A 15,028-nucleotide genomic window follows, 5' to 3' on the forward strand; every position below is an offset into this window, starting at 1 on the left:
CACACTGTGCCCTTAATGACCACAGGAGGGAACAAACCTTTGCTTCAACCCCAGATGCTTAAAAGAATTTAAGTATAAATTGGCATGAGATTTGAAAAAGAAAAGAGTCTCATTATATCCTGCCTTTCTGTTATCAACCATCAAATTCCAGTTGGTGAACTTCTCATCAGAAAGAACTACTTAGCAGTCACCTCATAGTGAGACTAGAGAGACTCCTCAGGACAAGGGGTCCTCAATCAGCTTGAGTACTGATTGTGGATGGAGCACAGCTCTAGCCAACAGTGACCGGAGGTTTTCTAACCCGCTTTAGCGCTCCTCCTGAATGATAAGAAGTATGAGGATGGGGTTGTCTGAGTGGCTCAGTCATTAAGCATTTGCCTTTGGCTCAGGTCATGATCTCAGTGTCCTGGGGTGGAGCCCCATGTCCGGCTCCCTGCTTCACAGGAAGCCTGCTTCTCCCTCCCCAACTCCCCCTTTTTGTGTTCCCTCTCTCTGTCAAATAAATAAATAAATAAATAAATAAAATGTTTTTTTAAAAAAAAAGAACTATGAGGATGATACTAGGGAGAATATTTCTTGACATTAAAAAAGAAAAAAAAAAATCCTGGGGCCCCTGGGTGGGTCAGTCATTAAGCATCTGCCTCGGCTCAGGTCATGATCTCACCATCCTGGGATCAAGCCTTGCATCGGGGCTCCTTGCGCTATGGGAAGCCTGCTTTTTCCCCTCCCTCTTCCCCTGCTTGTGTTCCCTCTCTTGCTATTCCTCTCTCTCTCTCTGTCAAATAAATAAAAAAATAAAATCTTTAAAAAAACAAAACAAAAACCCAACATCTGGGTCTCGACATTTTTTTTAAATTAGTAGCTTCCTTGCTGGTGATGATCTTAGTCCTATTGTTTTGCCGAAGGGTGTCAGAAAAATGCTTTTCAAAATCTGGTCATCTTGGCATGCAGAAGCAGCATAAGGATTTTCTGAATTGAATCAACCTGTATGTACTTAAAAGGGGACCTAGGATTTTTAAAGAAGACTGACTTTTAATCACTTGGAAACTGTATGAATTAAGATGATTTCCAAAATCAACAGCCTAAGACTTCAGTTTTATTACTCAAGAAATAAATCCTCGACAGATGGTCCATGGGAGTGACACAAATGTCCTGGAGATTTTAATCATACAAAAGTGAATAGTAAAGCCCTACAAAGATGAGAAATATTTTAGGACAAGCTACTAATTGTCACAGCTACCTAGGAAATAATTTAGTACAAATTCACAAACTGTACAATGAATATACTGTGAAGCTGTAAGTTCATCCTGTAACAGCTACTTGCCGAAAAAAGGAAAACTAAAAAACGGGGGGGGGGGGGGCAATTTCTTAGGATGCTCATTAATAACTGATTTTTTAATGGATTTTACCTGTTTGATGTTGAGTCAATCAGATATAACCTGCGTGACCAAAAACAAACAAACAAACAAAAAACGTTCTTTTTTCAAATATGTCGCATTTATATCCTGGAAATATTTGCTCAAGAGGTGTTTTGAGCCACGCTAGAGAGCCTCAAAGAATCCTTTTATACTAAGCATTAACTCTTGCTTTGTCGTTTCCAGATGGTTGAGTCACTTGGTACCCCTCATCACCGTCCGGTTACCTCATTGTCTTTGTTCAGTTGCTAACCAGAAAGTGATCTGGTGCTTTGTCTGCATCTTCTTGTTTTCATAGCTCCCAGAACAAACTCTTTCTTTTTTGCTCTTGTCAGTTCTCTGAACAACTTGCAGCTTCCAAGACTGTGCAAAGCTGACTTTCACACGGTGAGGACTACCTGTGCCTTGCTGTGGTGCAGATGCTTCCCTTCCAGGAATCCAGCAACGCATGATCACTTGTTTTCTTGACTCACGTACTGACTCAAGTATTTATTATGCATGATGTTCGGGGGATGTTGGGAAATACAAAGATGAAGCCACCTCATCTCCAGACCTCAAGAAATTTACATTATGTTGCACAGGAAGGAAACAAATTGTGCTAAATGCTATAGAACTGCAGTGTCCAATAGCTTAACCACTAATTATTGATTACTGGCATTTGAATGTGGGTAGGTTGAATTGAGATGTACTGTAAGTATAAAATATGCACTGGATTTTGAAGATTCAGTGCAAAAAAATACAAAGCATCTCATTTTTATATTGATAATATGTTGAGGGGATAATATTTTGCATATCTTCGGTGAAATAAAGTACATAATTAATTTAACCTGTTTCTTAGCACTTTTTCTATGTGACTACTAGAACATTTTATAATTACATATGTGGCTAGCATTGATATGGAAGTTTAGAGGGAAATGGAAGAATACTGTGTGTGTTTGTGTGGGGGACGGGGTGTGGCAGGGGCACATACAGGGGAAGATGCTGATCAGAGAACCATCCAAGAAGGGGTAACACTTGAACTAGCTTTTGCATGTGCAGCGTGGAACAAAGACAATGCTGTGTAACAGGCAAGGGACCATCTCTGGCTCATATCTCAGCTCCTCTTAGAAGCTTGTTGACCTCTAACTCTTGATTTCTACATAAAAAAAAAAAAAATGGAGCTGGTGATGCCTATCTCCTAAGATTGACCATGATGAGGATTATAATGAGTTAATGTATACAAAGAGATTAGTACAGTGCATAGAATAAGAAAAAGTCCTCGATAAATGGTACCTAAAGTTACTAGTCCATGGAATATCAGCAGGGATGTAGGATGATTTAAAGGATGTAAAAGTGACATTTCACATAAATGCCATTTCCTCAGCTACTGTGCTAGAGATGACACCATTAAAGTCTTGGCTCTTCTTAAATCATTGCTTATAATCTGAGCGAATCTCAAATTCTACAGGAAGCAAAACAAAGATACATTTTCCAGTTGATTTTCACTGTCCCCGTTCCTTGCTAACTTTGTAACACTTTATAACATTTTAAATTTCTAAAAAAAAATTTTGTGCAAAGAAGAAGGCTGAAAGTGTTAGTGGGCTATTTTCTTTCTTTTCCCTGTTGATATTCTTGCTCATTGGACACTATTCGGTGGCCCACATCCAGCTTCATCATAATTATGGATGGAAACTAGAGCAGATTCCAAGAATGATGGGGTTGTCATTCCATTAGGATACAGGAGAAAATCAGCACATCCCCAAGTTCCCATTAAAGCAATCCTTTGAGGGCTTTATGACACTCTGATACCTTACTGCAATGTCCTGAAAAACTAATATTAGACCACCACGCGGCAGGTTACTTAGAGAGTAATGGACAGAAGAGGTCACTTTAATTGCATATAGAAGCTGGTGTCTCTTAAGTGCTTACCACAGGGTTGATTGTTGTAAGTATGCCAGATATTCGCTCGGCAAATATATTCTCTTACCCATCCTGAGTTTCCAGCTTTAGGAATTTTAAAAGGACCTCTTCTAGAGGGGTAAAATCAAAGTCTATATGTGACTTGCTTCAAGTCAAACTCTATAGACCTCTGGCTTCTTATACACTGGGTTCCTGGTATATTTCAACTTCTTTCCCTCCACCCCCGGCTATTTGTTAGGAAAGCCAGAAAAGGGTGTCCATTGAGAACCCTCAATCACTTCAAAGCTGTGCTTAGTAATTGCCTTTACTGTTATAATAATTAGCATTTAATATTATTGAGCACTTTTTGTGCCAGGCATTATTCTATTTCTTCTAATCCTCATAACACCATCATGAATCACTTACTGTTACCCCTTACCTTAGTTTTTATTGTTGTTTTAGGAATTACCATAAAATTTAGGGGCTTACAAAAACAATAATCCTTTATGATCTCTTACGGTTTCTGTGGATCAGATGAAGCCTAGTGAATTTGATATATCTCTATACCATGAAGTCTGGGGTCTCAGTTGGAAGACTTGAAGGTTGGACCCTGGAATCATCCAAAGGCTCATTCTCTGACATGTCTAAGTAGTTGATGTTGGCTGTGGGTGGAGTTGTTGATTAGGACACCCACAGGTGGCCTGGGCTTCCTCAAAGCATGGTGACTGGGTTAGAAAGGTAAGTGTCTCACAAAAGAGAAGAGAGAGAGAATACACAGGTGCATTAGGCAGAAGCCTACTGCCGATTGTGACTTCACTGACTGTCACTCACTTCTGCCAAATTCTTTTGGATGAGGCAATTGCCCAGATTCAAGGGAAAGGAATATAGATCCTGTCTCTTGATGAAGGAATGTCAATGTCAGTTCATGAGAATAGCATGTGGGGCAGAATACACATCAGTGCAGCTGCCCTTGGATGGCTTTTGGAAAATACAATCTGCTACACACCTATATTTCATAGATGAAAAAGAGGCTTAAAGGGACTAAATTGCTTGTGATCATTCAACTAGTAAAAAGAAAGCCCAAGAGAGAAAGCTGCTGGTTTCCAGAATCTATTCTAAAATAAAAAACAAAAACAAAAAACTAAAACAAATCACTATGCTATTATATCTCCCACCCCGAATTCTTTATAGCTTTCAACCTTAAAAAAAAAAATCTACTTTAACTACACAAATATTTACTTATTTAAACAGTGTGCCACAAATTTCATAAACCTAGAGCAGTGGTCTACGGCCATACCACCCTGAATGCGCCCGATCTCGTCTGATCTCGGAAGCTAAGCAGGGTCGGGCCTGGTTAGTACTTGGATGGGAAACCTAGAGCAGTGGATGATAACATGAATTCACAATAATTTTAAGGTCCAAGTTACAAGAGCTGAAGACTTCTCTCTTTTCTTAGGAATGTTTCCTTTTCTTTCTTACTATTTCTAAAGCTCCTAAAGATGCCTACCGACTCATCTTTCCTCCAAGCCACTATGTAATAGTTACCAAGCTGTTTCCTCTGCCAGTGGTGGGACTTCTGAGAACATCAGGGAAAAGGGAGCTGGATCCTTTCCTTTCACTAGCTGCTGAGAGAGTCAGAGGGGAGCTGGTTTTGCACAGGGTTGGGAACAATGACCTTGTTTCAACTCTGGGTCACACGTTTTCATCTTATCTGGACAGAAGAGCAGTGTTGCCTTTCCCAGTGGTGGGGTCACGTGGAAGCCATCCATTCAACTTAGCCCCAACACCCTTCTCATTCTTCTATCACTGGTGTTAGTAAAACAAAATAAAACAACTCCCCAATTCCAGGGCTATCCAAGGACAAACAGTAATTCAGATCTCCAAACTCACTCCTGGAAGGGTTAGAAATATTCATCTTTTTCTTTTCTGTGAAAAAACTGCAACAAAATCTATAGAAAGAAGCTTAGCTCAACAACACAATATTTTACACACCAAGCATAAACTCTTTAAGGACAAAACAGGGGTCATCCAATTATTGGGGACTTCACGGTTTCTGGGAAAACCGTGTCAAACATGACCAAAAAAGGTCTGGCAGACATTTACTTTTTACATATCTCTCTCAAAGAACTAGTGAGGTAGTTTTCCCAAAGCAAAAGAGGGATTAACCCAAAGACAAATTCTCTAACCAGAGCTGTGAAAACAAGTTTTCCCACCACAAGTTGGTCACAGCTATAGTTCTTCTTGTATGAAGGGAAATTATGCCTTAGACACAGCCCAGAAATGGGAACTCAGCTGTGGGAGAGGTAGAAAGCCTTACATTCACAGCTGGCCATCCTCTTATGGTATTAAGATAGAAGCAGCAGCAGAAGTAGTAGTAGCAGTAGTAGTAGTAGTAGTACTAGTAGTAGTAATGAAGAGGAGGAGGAGGGTAAGTAGAGTGGGCAGGAGTGGAGAAATAACATCTTGAATTCTTACTAAATACTTAAATTCTTACTAAATACTAAATGCACTGTGCTAAGTGCATTCAGAGTTCTCCCAACAGCTCTGTGAAGTATGTGAAATACCCCTTTTATAAAAATACCCCCTTTTTCAGATGAGGAAACTCAGACTTAAGGACATAGTGAGTTGTCCAAGGCCATATAACTTATAAAGAGGTGAAGCTGAGCATTTTACTCAAGCATTCTTATTCCTGAATTCTTATACTATTCTTATCAATTGTCTCCTACCCCAAATTTGCTGTTAGTTGTTGTTTTCCTAAGAAACCTAATTAGACCAAACTTCACTAAATACACACTATGTGCATAAATCTTCACTAGGCCCTTGGGTGATAGAAATGAAATAAGACCTAGTTCCTGTGATGAGAGAACCAGTAGTTTAATAAAGAAGACTATCCACGGTGTGAGGGTTCTCAGGGTTCTGTGGCAATACCGAGTAGAGAAGGATTTGTTCTAGCTCTGATGGAACAGAACCTTCTTGGAAAAATTCCAGAAGGTAATTTTTTGAGATGGTAATTAGCTTACAAATGCAAGTTTGACAGGTAAAGAGGAAAGGGATGGGGTGCCTGGGTGGCTCAGTTGGCTAAGTATCTGACTCTTGATCTCAGCCCAGGTCCTGATCTCATGGTCATGAGTTCAAGTCCCATGCTGCGGTTTGATGGAGCCCAATTAAAAGAAAGAAAGAAAGAAAGAAAGAAAGAAAGAAAGAAAGAAAGAAAGAAAGAAAGAAAGAAAGAAAAGACATTCTAAACAGGGGAAATAATATAAAGAAGAATAATTTTAAAAGAAGGGCTGGTACAAATACATGGCACAAGAGAGGACGACTGGGTTATTAGTAAAAAGTTATATAGTTTGGGTAAACCTCAAAGGTGGATTAGGAAAAGAGAGATGAGAAGCCAGTTGTGATGGGCCCTGATTGCCAACAAAAGAGACTGGATTTGTTCTACAGCCAAGAAGAGGCATGCAGAACCTTTTGTAAAGAGGTCTGAAAGAATGATATGGGTGTTTCAGAGGCCAGGCAACTCCTATAACTCCTCTGATGGATAAGACTTCTGGATGCGCCTCGCATACTGCCAGGCTGGTTGGGAGAGCCTCAAGGGAAGACTACATGCACTGGGCAGAAATCCAGGGAGAACTTGTCTTTCATCTCCAGGTTTTGATTCTATTTCCTTGAGTTGGATTTTTGTGGCTTTGCCTTTCAGATGGCTCTCACTAGATATTTTCCAACGACACAGGAAAAGAAAGGCTGAGATTTGTGCTAAAATTCTCAACCAGAGGCCTAATGTTGACCATTGGTAGTCATTACTAGAAGGGACAAAGGTTTGCAAGGTAAAAGACATGTGTGGGAGGAGAGTAAATCTGCCCCTTGTCTGAAGGGGACATAGGGAAGGATGGGGGATGGACGTAGGGTTACTTCACTGTTGTGGCCTTTTCCCTGGGTCTTTGCAATAGCATTTGTTCATCTTTCCTAGTCTTAAGGAACTGAAGTGAATTCCTGTTATTCAAAGTATAAGCTATGAAGTTTTTCTACATGATTTTTATTCCTTTTTTGATGGTGAGATTGTCCTCACTGAGCTCTAGGAATAGTTGAGACCTCGCTAATCATTTCTGAGCATGGTGTGGAGTCCAGAAAATTGATGCCTGCAATGACCATATTATCTTTTTATCTTGGCTAATCTTAGAAAGCCTGAGCCAAGGACTCTACTTGTGCTTCCCACTAGGATAGAACAGGTGAAATCAGATCTCACAAGGAGATAAAGCAAGCTTTTTCATCTCATGAAAGATTTTTTTTCAAACTCTCTATAACTGACAAATGGTCTCATTTCCCTTGGGCCGCTATGTTTCCCCTTGAGTAGCTCTAGTATGCAGCTTGAAAGCTAATCCATAGATCAAAAGAGTTTTTGGTTGGACACTGAATGAGGGTAGTATAGAAGGCAAAGAGAACCACATCCAGAAGTTTAAGTAAGTTAAGGTTAATGGAGGACATAACATATACATGCTCACTGGTGTAAACTGTTCACCAACCAGAAGATAAACTCTTGGGTTCCACGGTCCAAGGAAAGTCAAGAGAAGAGGAGAAGTAGCAGAAGCACAGGTGGACATGAGGTCACGGGTGGGCCTAAGAGCCAGGGGGTGGTGACCTGCTCAGGGGGCCTAGACTTCCTGTTTAAGAAGTGTCTCAAATGTAGGGCACCTGGGTGGCTCAGTAGGTTAAAGCCTCTGCCTTCGGCTCAGGTCATGATCTCAGGGTCCTGGGATTGAACCCCACATCGAGCTCCACATCCGGCTCTCTGCTCAGCATGGAGCCTGCTTCCTCCCTCTCTCTCTCTGCCTGGCTCTCTGCCTACTTGTGATCTCTGTCCAATAAATAAATAAAATCTAAAAAGAAAAAAAAAAAGAAGTTCCTCAAATGTAGACACTTGACCTTATCAAATACAGGTCAAAACAGTGTAATATCTAGAGTTCTAGAGTTTTGCTGAAAGTCAAGGGAAGAAACATTCCATACGAGCCTTTAGCATATGTGCCAGACTATATCACCCGCCGTGCTCTATGAATTCATGGTTTTTTTGAGAATTTAAAAAAATATTTATTTATTTATGTATTTGAGAGAGAGAAAGAGTATTCACAGGGAGGGGCACAGGGAGAGGGAGAGAGAAACTTCAGCAGACTCCTTGCTAAGCTCAGGGCCCATGTGGGGTTGATCTCACAACTATGAGATCATGACCCCAGTGGAAACCAAGAGTTGGACTCTCAACCGACTATGCCACCCAGGGGCCCTTGAATTCATGCTTTTTAAAAAGGTTTTACAATCATCTTATAAAGGTGATATTATATTGCATTGTATTTTGCATCTGAAAGTTTCTAACATGTCAGTGCTATAATTCTATAGAGCCATCTTATTCTTTTCACTTATTTTAATGATTGGGAGCCTCAAGGAACTGAAGCGAGCAGAACCTCCTTGATGCCCCTGAGCCCTGAGTATGGGGAAGCTAAGGAGGTTCCCCTCCTCATTACCTTGGTCCCAGTCATAGAAGAAAACACCTGCAGCACACATTATTGTGTGTCAGTATTTAAGCTGCCTGTTTGGGGTCCTGCTGTCAGCACTGAGCTGCCCATCTTCCCTGAAGCTCTCTGTAGCTTGTTCTCATTCCCAGAGTATTTAAAGGTTGGTCTATGAATATTTGTTAAATCTACTAAAAATGAGTCTCTATGTGGTGGAGACAGCACAGATGAGGGTTGAGCTGAGAACATTCTAGCCCTGGGGAATGAATAACACTGCAAGTCCTGCCAAGTGCTCAGCTTGGACTGAGTTTCCTTCGAATCTGGTCAAATTTGCGTGATCTGACAGCTTCAGTGCAAAGGTTTGTGTGTTTCGGTGACTGTGGGTCCTCACGCAACCGTCTTGAGCAAATACACGAATTCTGTGTTGCCTACACAGGATTTCCAGCTCCTTTCCTGGATGAGGCCCAGAATAAATTTTTTTTTTTTTGAATGTTCAAGAGAAGTTAGTTGGGCATTAAAAAAAAAAAAGGTCTGCATTTCACTCCTTCAGTAATGATTCACTGACCAGGCCTCAGGTGCCAAATGGCTATTCAAGGCATGGGGCAGAGCTCTGAGTAAGATGGCAAGGGCCCTCCTCTCCCAGAGCCCATTGCTCCAGGTGGAAAGACGGTAACAAACTAGTAAATCAGCAAATGCACAAGATGATCTCAGGTGGTCCCAAGTGATATGACAGCAATAAAGCAGGGCTGGGGTACAGGGGGTTTGATATGGGATTGGGCAGCAATTTCAGATTGTGTGGTCAGAGCTGGCTACCAGAGGAAATGGCATTTGAGCTGAAGATAACGTACCTGCACGGAGAACTCTTACTGTGCCCCCTAGCTATACGGAGCTACTTGATTCGAGAAGAATTCCAGGAGGAATGGCAATTATCTGGATAACATTCAAGACTTTTGCTTAACATCAACAGTCTTATACATGGTTCATTATTCCGCAGTTCAACCAGCATCCTCTGAGGACACTGACTTTTACTTTTCTGAAAGGGCAGCCTGATTGCTCCTTGGTGGTCAGGAGCTTAGCTAGAATGACCTTGTGTTAGTTACAACCTTTTCCCTCCCTTCATTTTCCTTGCTATAATGATTTTTTTTTTTTTCCTGGAAGATTGTTTTGTTTGAGGGCTGATGACATCAATGAAACTGATTGCACAAACCACCAGTGAAAATTGGTCTTGCTGCTTTATTGTGACATCTAAAGTCTTCTCTGTCCACTGATGTAGCCACTGAGTAGGGAGAAACACCCACAAAGTGGAAGCTGACGCAGTAGCAACGAGTGGCCTCTTGCTATTTAAAGATGCAGGGCATTTCTGAGCTTTTCGTAAGGGAATAATTAAATCACTGCAGGTAACAAAGAATTAATTTTGAGGGATATTAAGCACCCTTAATTAGCACATTTGAGTTTCATTTTCCCACAGGGAAAATATTCTCATGGCAACTTGCCAGGTCAAAGCTTCTAAAACTTCTGCCTAAACTTAGAGCTGAAGTCCATTTTACAATGCAAATGAGCACTGAAAAAATCTTTTAAGCCAAATCATTCATAAGCATTTAGGTTCCAGGGCTTTGGACTTTGTTAATAATTCTGTGGCAACCACTGGGAGGCCTTCTGAAAAATAAATAGCTGGTAAATTCAGAGTACCCAAATCTTCTAATAACTCACATCTGTGCAGAGGATTTTTTTTTTTTTTGATTGTTTTCTTTTTGTTTTTTGGGGGCAGAATTTTGAGAGCTTGTTCCCTGCCCCCCCTGACAAATTCTGATTATGCTATATTTTAATCACATTTTAAAGTTAAAGTGAATTTAGAGATCATAAAAATTCAAGACAAATATAAACATCTCAGCCTAGACCCATCCATCACATGAAGCTGTATGCTTACAACATCACAAGCAATTAGGGCAGCAGAAAGTATTGCAGTTTATTGGTCTCAAATTGAATTAAATGAGATCGATTAATTCCTTGGGATATTTATGATATGCTTCTCCTACCTAGGCATCAGTGCTGCATCAAATTTAATTTAACATTGAAGGAGGGCTGATCTGTTTGGTTATTATGTAGGTTAATGTATTTTTTTAATTTTTAGGGGGAATGATTTTTAAAAATATGTGTGCTTTCCAACTATGAACATTGCAGAGTTTAATTTAATGTATGTTAATGATTGCCAGGTAATGATTATTTTAGACTTGGACATGAACATTTGCTTTAGATGCACTTCTGAAGGCAAAACTAAATGATGAACAACTACTGCGAGTGAGTTACCTTTGAAATTCCACCCTACTTCTTGGATCCACACGTGAGAATGAACTTTAATAGTTAATGAGAGGAAGAAAGAGCACAATCATTTTAGGTAGTATCAGTTCTCAAAAGGTTTATAATAGAATGATTTCAAATGTCTGATTTCTCAGTATTAAAAATGTCACAAGAGGTACCTGGGTGACTCAGCGGTTAAGCATCTGCCTTTGGCTCAGGTCATGGTCTCAGGGTCCTGGGATCCAGCCCCATCTCTGGCTCTCTGCTCAGCAGGGAGCCTGCTTCTCCCCCACCCCCTGCCTGCCTCTCCCCCTGCTTGTGCTCGTTCTGTCTGTCAAATAAATAAATAAAGTAAAATAAAAGTCACAGAAAAATGTTCAAAGTGCCGGGAAGAAAGCTGATAAGTAACAGATACTGCCAATATAACCACGTGGCCTAAGTTCTTTGATTTTGTTCTCCGATGGGATCCTGTAGGCAGCTAGCAACGTCTTCCCACATGGCCCTTTGAACATTTCAGGACTTGTTACAGGATGAAGCAAGAAGTGATTTCTTTAAACTTTTAAATTTCTCTTCCATGCTTCTGACAGTAATTTCCTCCTGCTTTTTCCTCTCCATTTTTTTTCTCTTCATTCCTTCTTCCCTCTGCCCTCTAAAGAGTGTAGAAGTTTGAGACTGAGGAGGTCCTAAAATATGAGTGCACTGACTAGTGTTTTTTTTCTAACTGAAGAAACTTCTTCTTCTTTTTTTTTTTTAAAGATTTTATTTATTTATTTGACATACAGATCACAAGTAGGCAAAGAGGCAGGCAGAGAAAGAGGAAGCAGGCTCTCCGCTGAGCAGAGAGCCGGATGCAGGGCTCGATCGTAGGACCCTGAGATCATGACCTGAGCTGAAGGCAGAGGCCTTAACCCACAGAGCCACCCAGGTGCCCCCTAACTGAAGAAACTTCTTAGGGCGAGGCAGATTCTGGTTTTTATCCTTGCCCTTCTCTCCATAGTACTTTATGTGAATTCTGAAATATTCAAGGGAACTTGGAGGACATCATTTTCCAAGTGAGTTTCAGAGAGGAATACATTTTCCAATATCTGTAACAGGTAAATCTCTACCTGAGCACATCCCATGATAGGAAGTTCATTGCTTGATAAGGCTGCTGATTCATCTTTGTTCAGCTTTGCGTATTTCTTTTTTCTTTTTTTTTTTTTTAAGATTTTTAATTATTTATTTGACAGACAGAGATCACAAGTAGGCAGAGAGAGAGAGAGAGGAGGAAGCAGGCTCCCCGATGAGCAGAGAGCCGGATGCAGGAGGCTTGATCCCACAACACTGGGATCATGACCTGAGCGGAAGGCAGAGGCTTTAACCCACTGAGCCACCCAGGTGCCCTGAGCTTTGCGTATTTCCTCTATGGAGATGAAATCAGTTTTACGGATATTTTAGCCTATTGTCCCAAGTTCTGCCCTCTGGATCTGCACAGAGCAAGTCAAATCACCCACACTTTGACAGCCTTTCCACTATTGGAACACACATATTGGAACCCAAAACCTTTTATTTTCCCATGGTGACTGGAATACATCTGTCCTCGTAGACTATTCCCTGCTCCACACACTTGACTAAAATTCCAGTTTCTTGACCTCCTCAAATTTAAATCTCCATAATTTCTCAAATTCTCTTTAGCTTATATCCTTCAGATTCCTTGATTGTAGAAGCTTCTTGGATCAAAACCTAGTCTCTTTACAAATTTCCACAAAATGTCACCGGTTCTCAGCAGTTTGGGCCTAACATGTTTATGGCAGCTTAGCTCATGAGGACTCGCACAGCCGGGCGCAGGGCCTCCGAAACCTTCCTCCGCTCCTCTGTCTTTCCCTTCCTTATAATGTCCTCACCCTCTCTGCTGGGTGAAAATCCATTCCAGTAATCCGGGCTGTGGAGAATTTAGCCTGCCTTGAAGGTAGATTATCTCAATAGAGCCTGTTCCTTCCCTGAAACAGTGCAACTTTCACTGTTGTTACAGTTTATAATATTAACTGCTTCCATTGAAATGTTAAGCACTTTGCGTGACCTTATGTTAATTTTAGTTTAACCCCATGTGGTAGATAGTATTATTCCCTTTGCTCATGGGAAGAAACTAAAGTTTCCAGAGGTTGGGTAATTTTTCTAGGGAAAACGTGGCTATTATGGGCAAAGCCAGCATTTCAACTTATTTTTCTTTAAACTCCAAAACTTAGCATACCTAACATATATATAAAATGTCCCTTTTAGATTTCCATACCCCGCATTATCCCAATTGTTATTCTCCGGATAAATTCTTTTTTTTTTTTTTTTTTAAAACAAAAAAAAAAAAAAAAAAAAGAAAGAAAGAAAGAAAGAAAATTATTCCTTTTAAAGTTTGGTCTCCTAAAATACATTTAGTCCTCCAGGTGTGAAGATAAGGAAGTAATTAAGGATTACAAACACCAGCCAATGGATGTGCTTGACTTGCCCATCCATTGGTTTAAATGAAACAAATAACACAACAAAAAAGCAGAAAGTAAGAAGGAAAAGGAAAATCTACATAATCTCTGGTCCACCTTTTTTTTTCTTTCACCTGGACTGTTCCATCCATGTTGTTACCTATCTGACCCCTAGAGACATTTACTTTTATAATCTCTACTTTTTTATAACTTTGTATATTTTTGCCATCCATCTTGGATTTCATAGTAATGAAATAGCTGTAATTCTTCTCAAAGCAACTCAATAGACCCATGGTTCATGCTAATTCCTAACCCTGCTATGGAATGAATTAAAACTACTGTTTGACATGAAATAATTTAGCTAGTAAATGCATCTAGCTAACCACCCAGTCTCTACATCTACTGGCCATTCTGTTCTCTGCTTGCCTTTACATTTTAAATTTTACTTAAGAAGCTATATGCTATAAGGTTATTCATGTTCTGTAGAATTCATGAAGATTCTAGGATTTAAACTTCAAGAGTTTTAGTTTTTCTGGTGTCTACACAGCTGACAATTCCCATGATGCCTACTGTTAAAAAATTTTTTTCAGGAATATCTGGTCACTCTTTCTATGTCTGAATGGAAAAAACACCAAATTTCCCATAAATCGCTAGGCAAGTGTTTGATCATTCTGTAGGCAAGTTAAATTTTTTTTTTTAAGATTTATTTGTTGATTTATTTGACAGACAGAGATCACAAGTAGGCAGAGAGATAGTGGGGGGAGCAGGCTCCCCGCCAAGCTGAGAGCCCGATGAGGGGCTCGATCCCAGGACCCTGGGATCATGACCTGAGCTGAAGGCAGAGGCTTTAACCCACTGAGCTACCCAGGCACCCCTAAACTTTATTTTTTTAACTGATGCTCACAAAGGTCAGAAATGCCTGGGTGACAGGGAATTTCACTCAGAGATTTTCCTAATGCCTTCTATGTGGTTAAATACAGAGTGCTGTGTTTTGTTCAAGGTGATGTGATTAGATTTGAATCTTGTTCTTGAGTTCTAGGTCCATCTAGCCAACAGAAAGATATGATCCCTATTATGCAAATGTGAAACCTATGGAGATTTTGCTACACGCCTCAAGATAATGTCTTCATTAAAGAAAATGAGTGTAGATTTAGGATAGTTTTGCTAATCACAGCAAGAAGGTTACATATGCAGACGAAATGATAATAATATTCATAGGTGTGCCAAAATGGAATGGGTCAATCTGTCAAACAGTGAACTTCCTATCATCAGAGATGTTTAATCATAGTTTGGATAAGCACAGAGAGTGAATTGTATTTATTGGTATATAAGGCCACTTCCAACTCTGAATTTTTGTTTCTATATAAAGTCAGTAATTTCAACAGTTTAGGTTATTTATTCCTCTCATAATTTGAGATGACTGGCTGAGTTCTCTGCTTCTCTTTGATTATAAAAACCTTTGCATCATGAAAAGTAGAAGTCAGGCTGT

At 40.1% G+C, this 15,028-nt stretch overlaps 1 long non-coding RNA gene and 1 pseudogene across 2 annotated transcripts in view; one reads left to right on the forward strand and one right to left on the reverse strand.

Moving 5' to 3' along the window:
* Positions 1-15,028, reverse strand: part of LOC132013808 (uncharacterized) — a 62,887-nt gene that overhangs the window by 40,130 nt on the left and 7,729 nt on the right. The gene's annotated exons all lie outside the window — the stretch shown is intronic.
* Positions 4,577-4,682, forward strand: LOC132014619 (5S ribosomal RNA; annotated as a pseudogene).

This window comes from Mustela nigripes, chromosome 3, assembly GCF_022355385.1.
Source record: "Mustela nigripes isolate SB6536 chromosome 3, MUSNIG.SB6536, whole genome shotgun sequence".
In the NCBI taxonomy this organism is placed as follows: Eukaryota; Metazoa; Chordata; class Mammalia; order Carnivora; family Mustelidae; genus Mustela; species Mustela nigripes.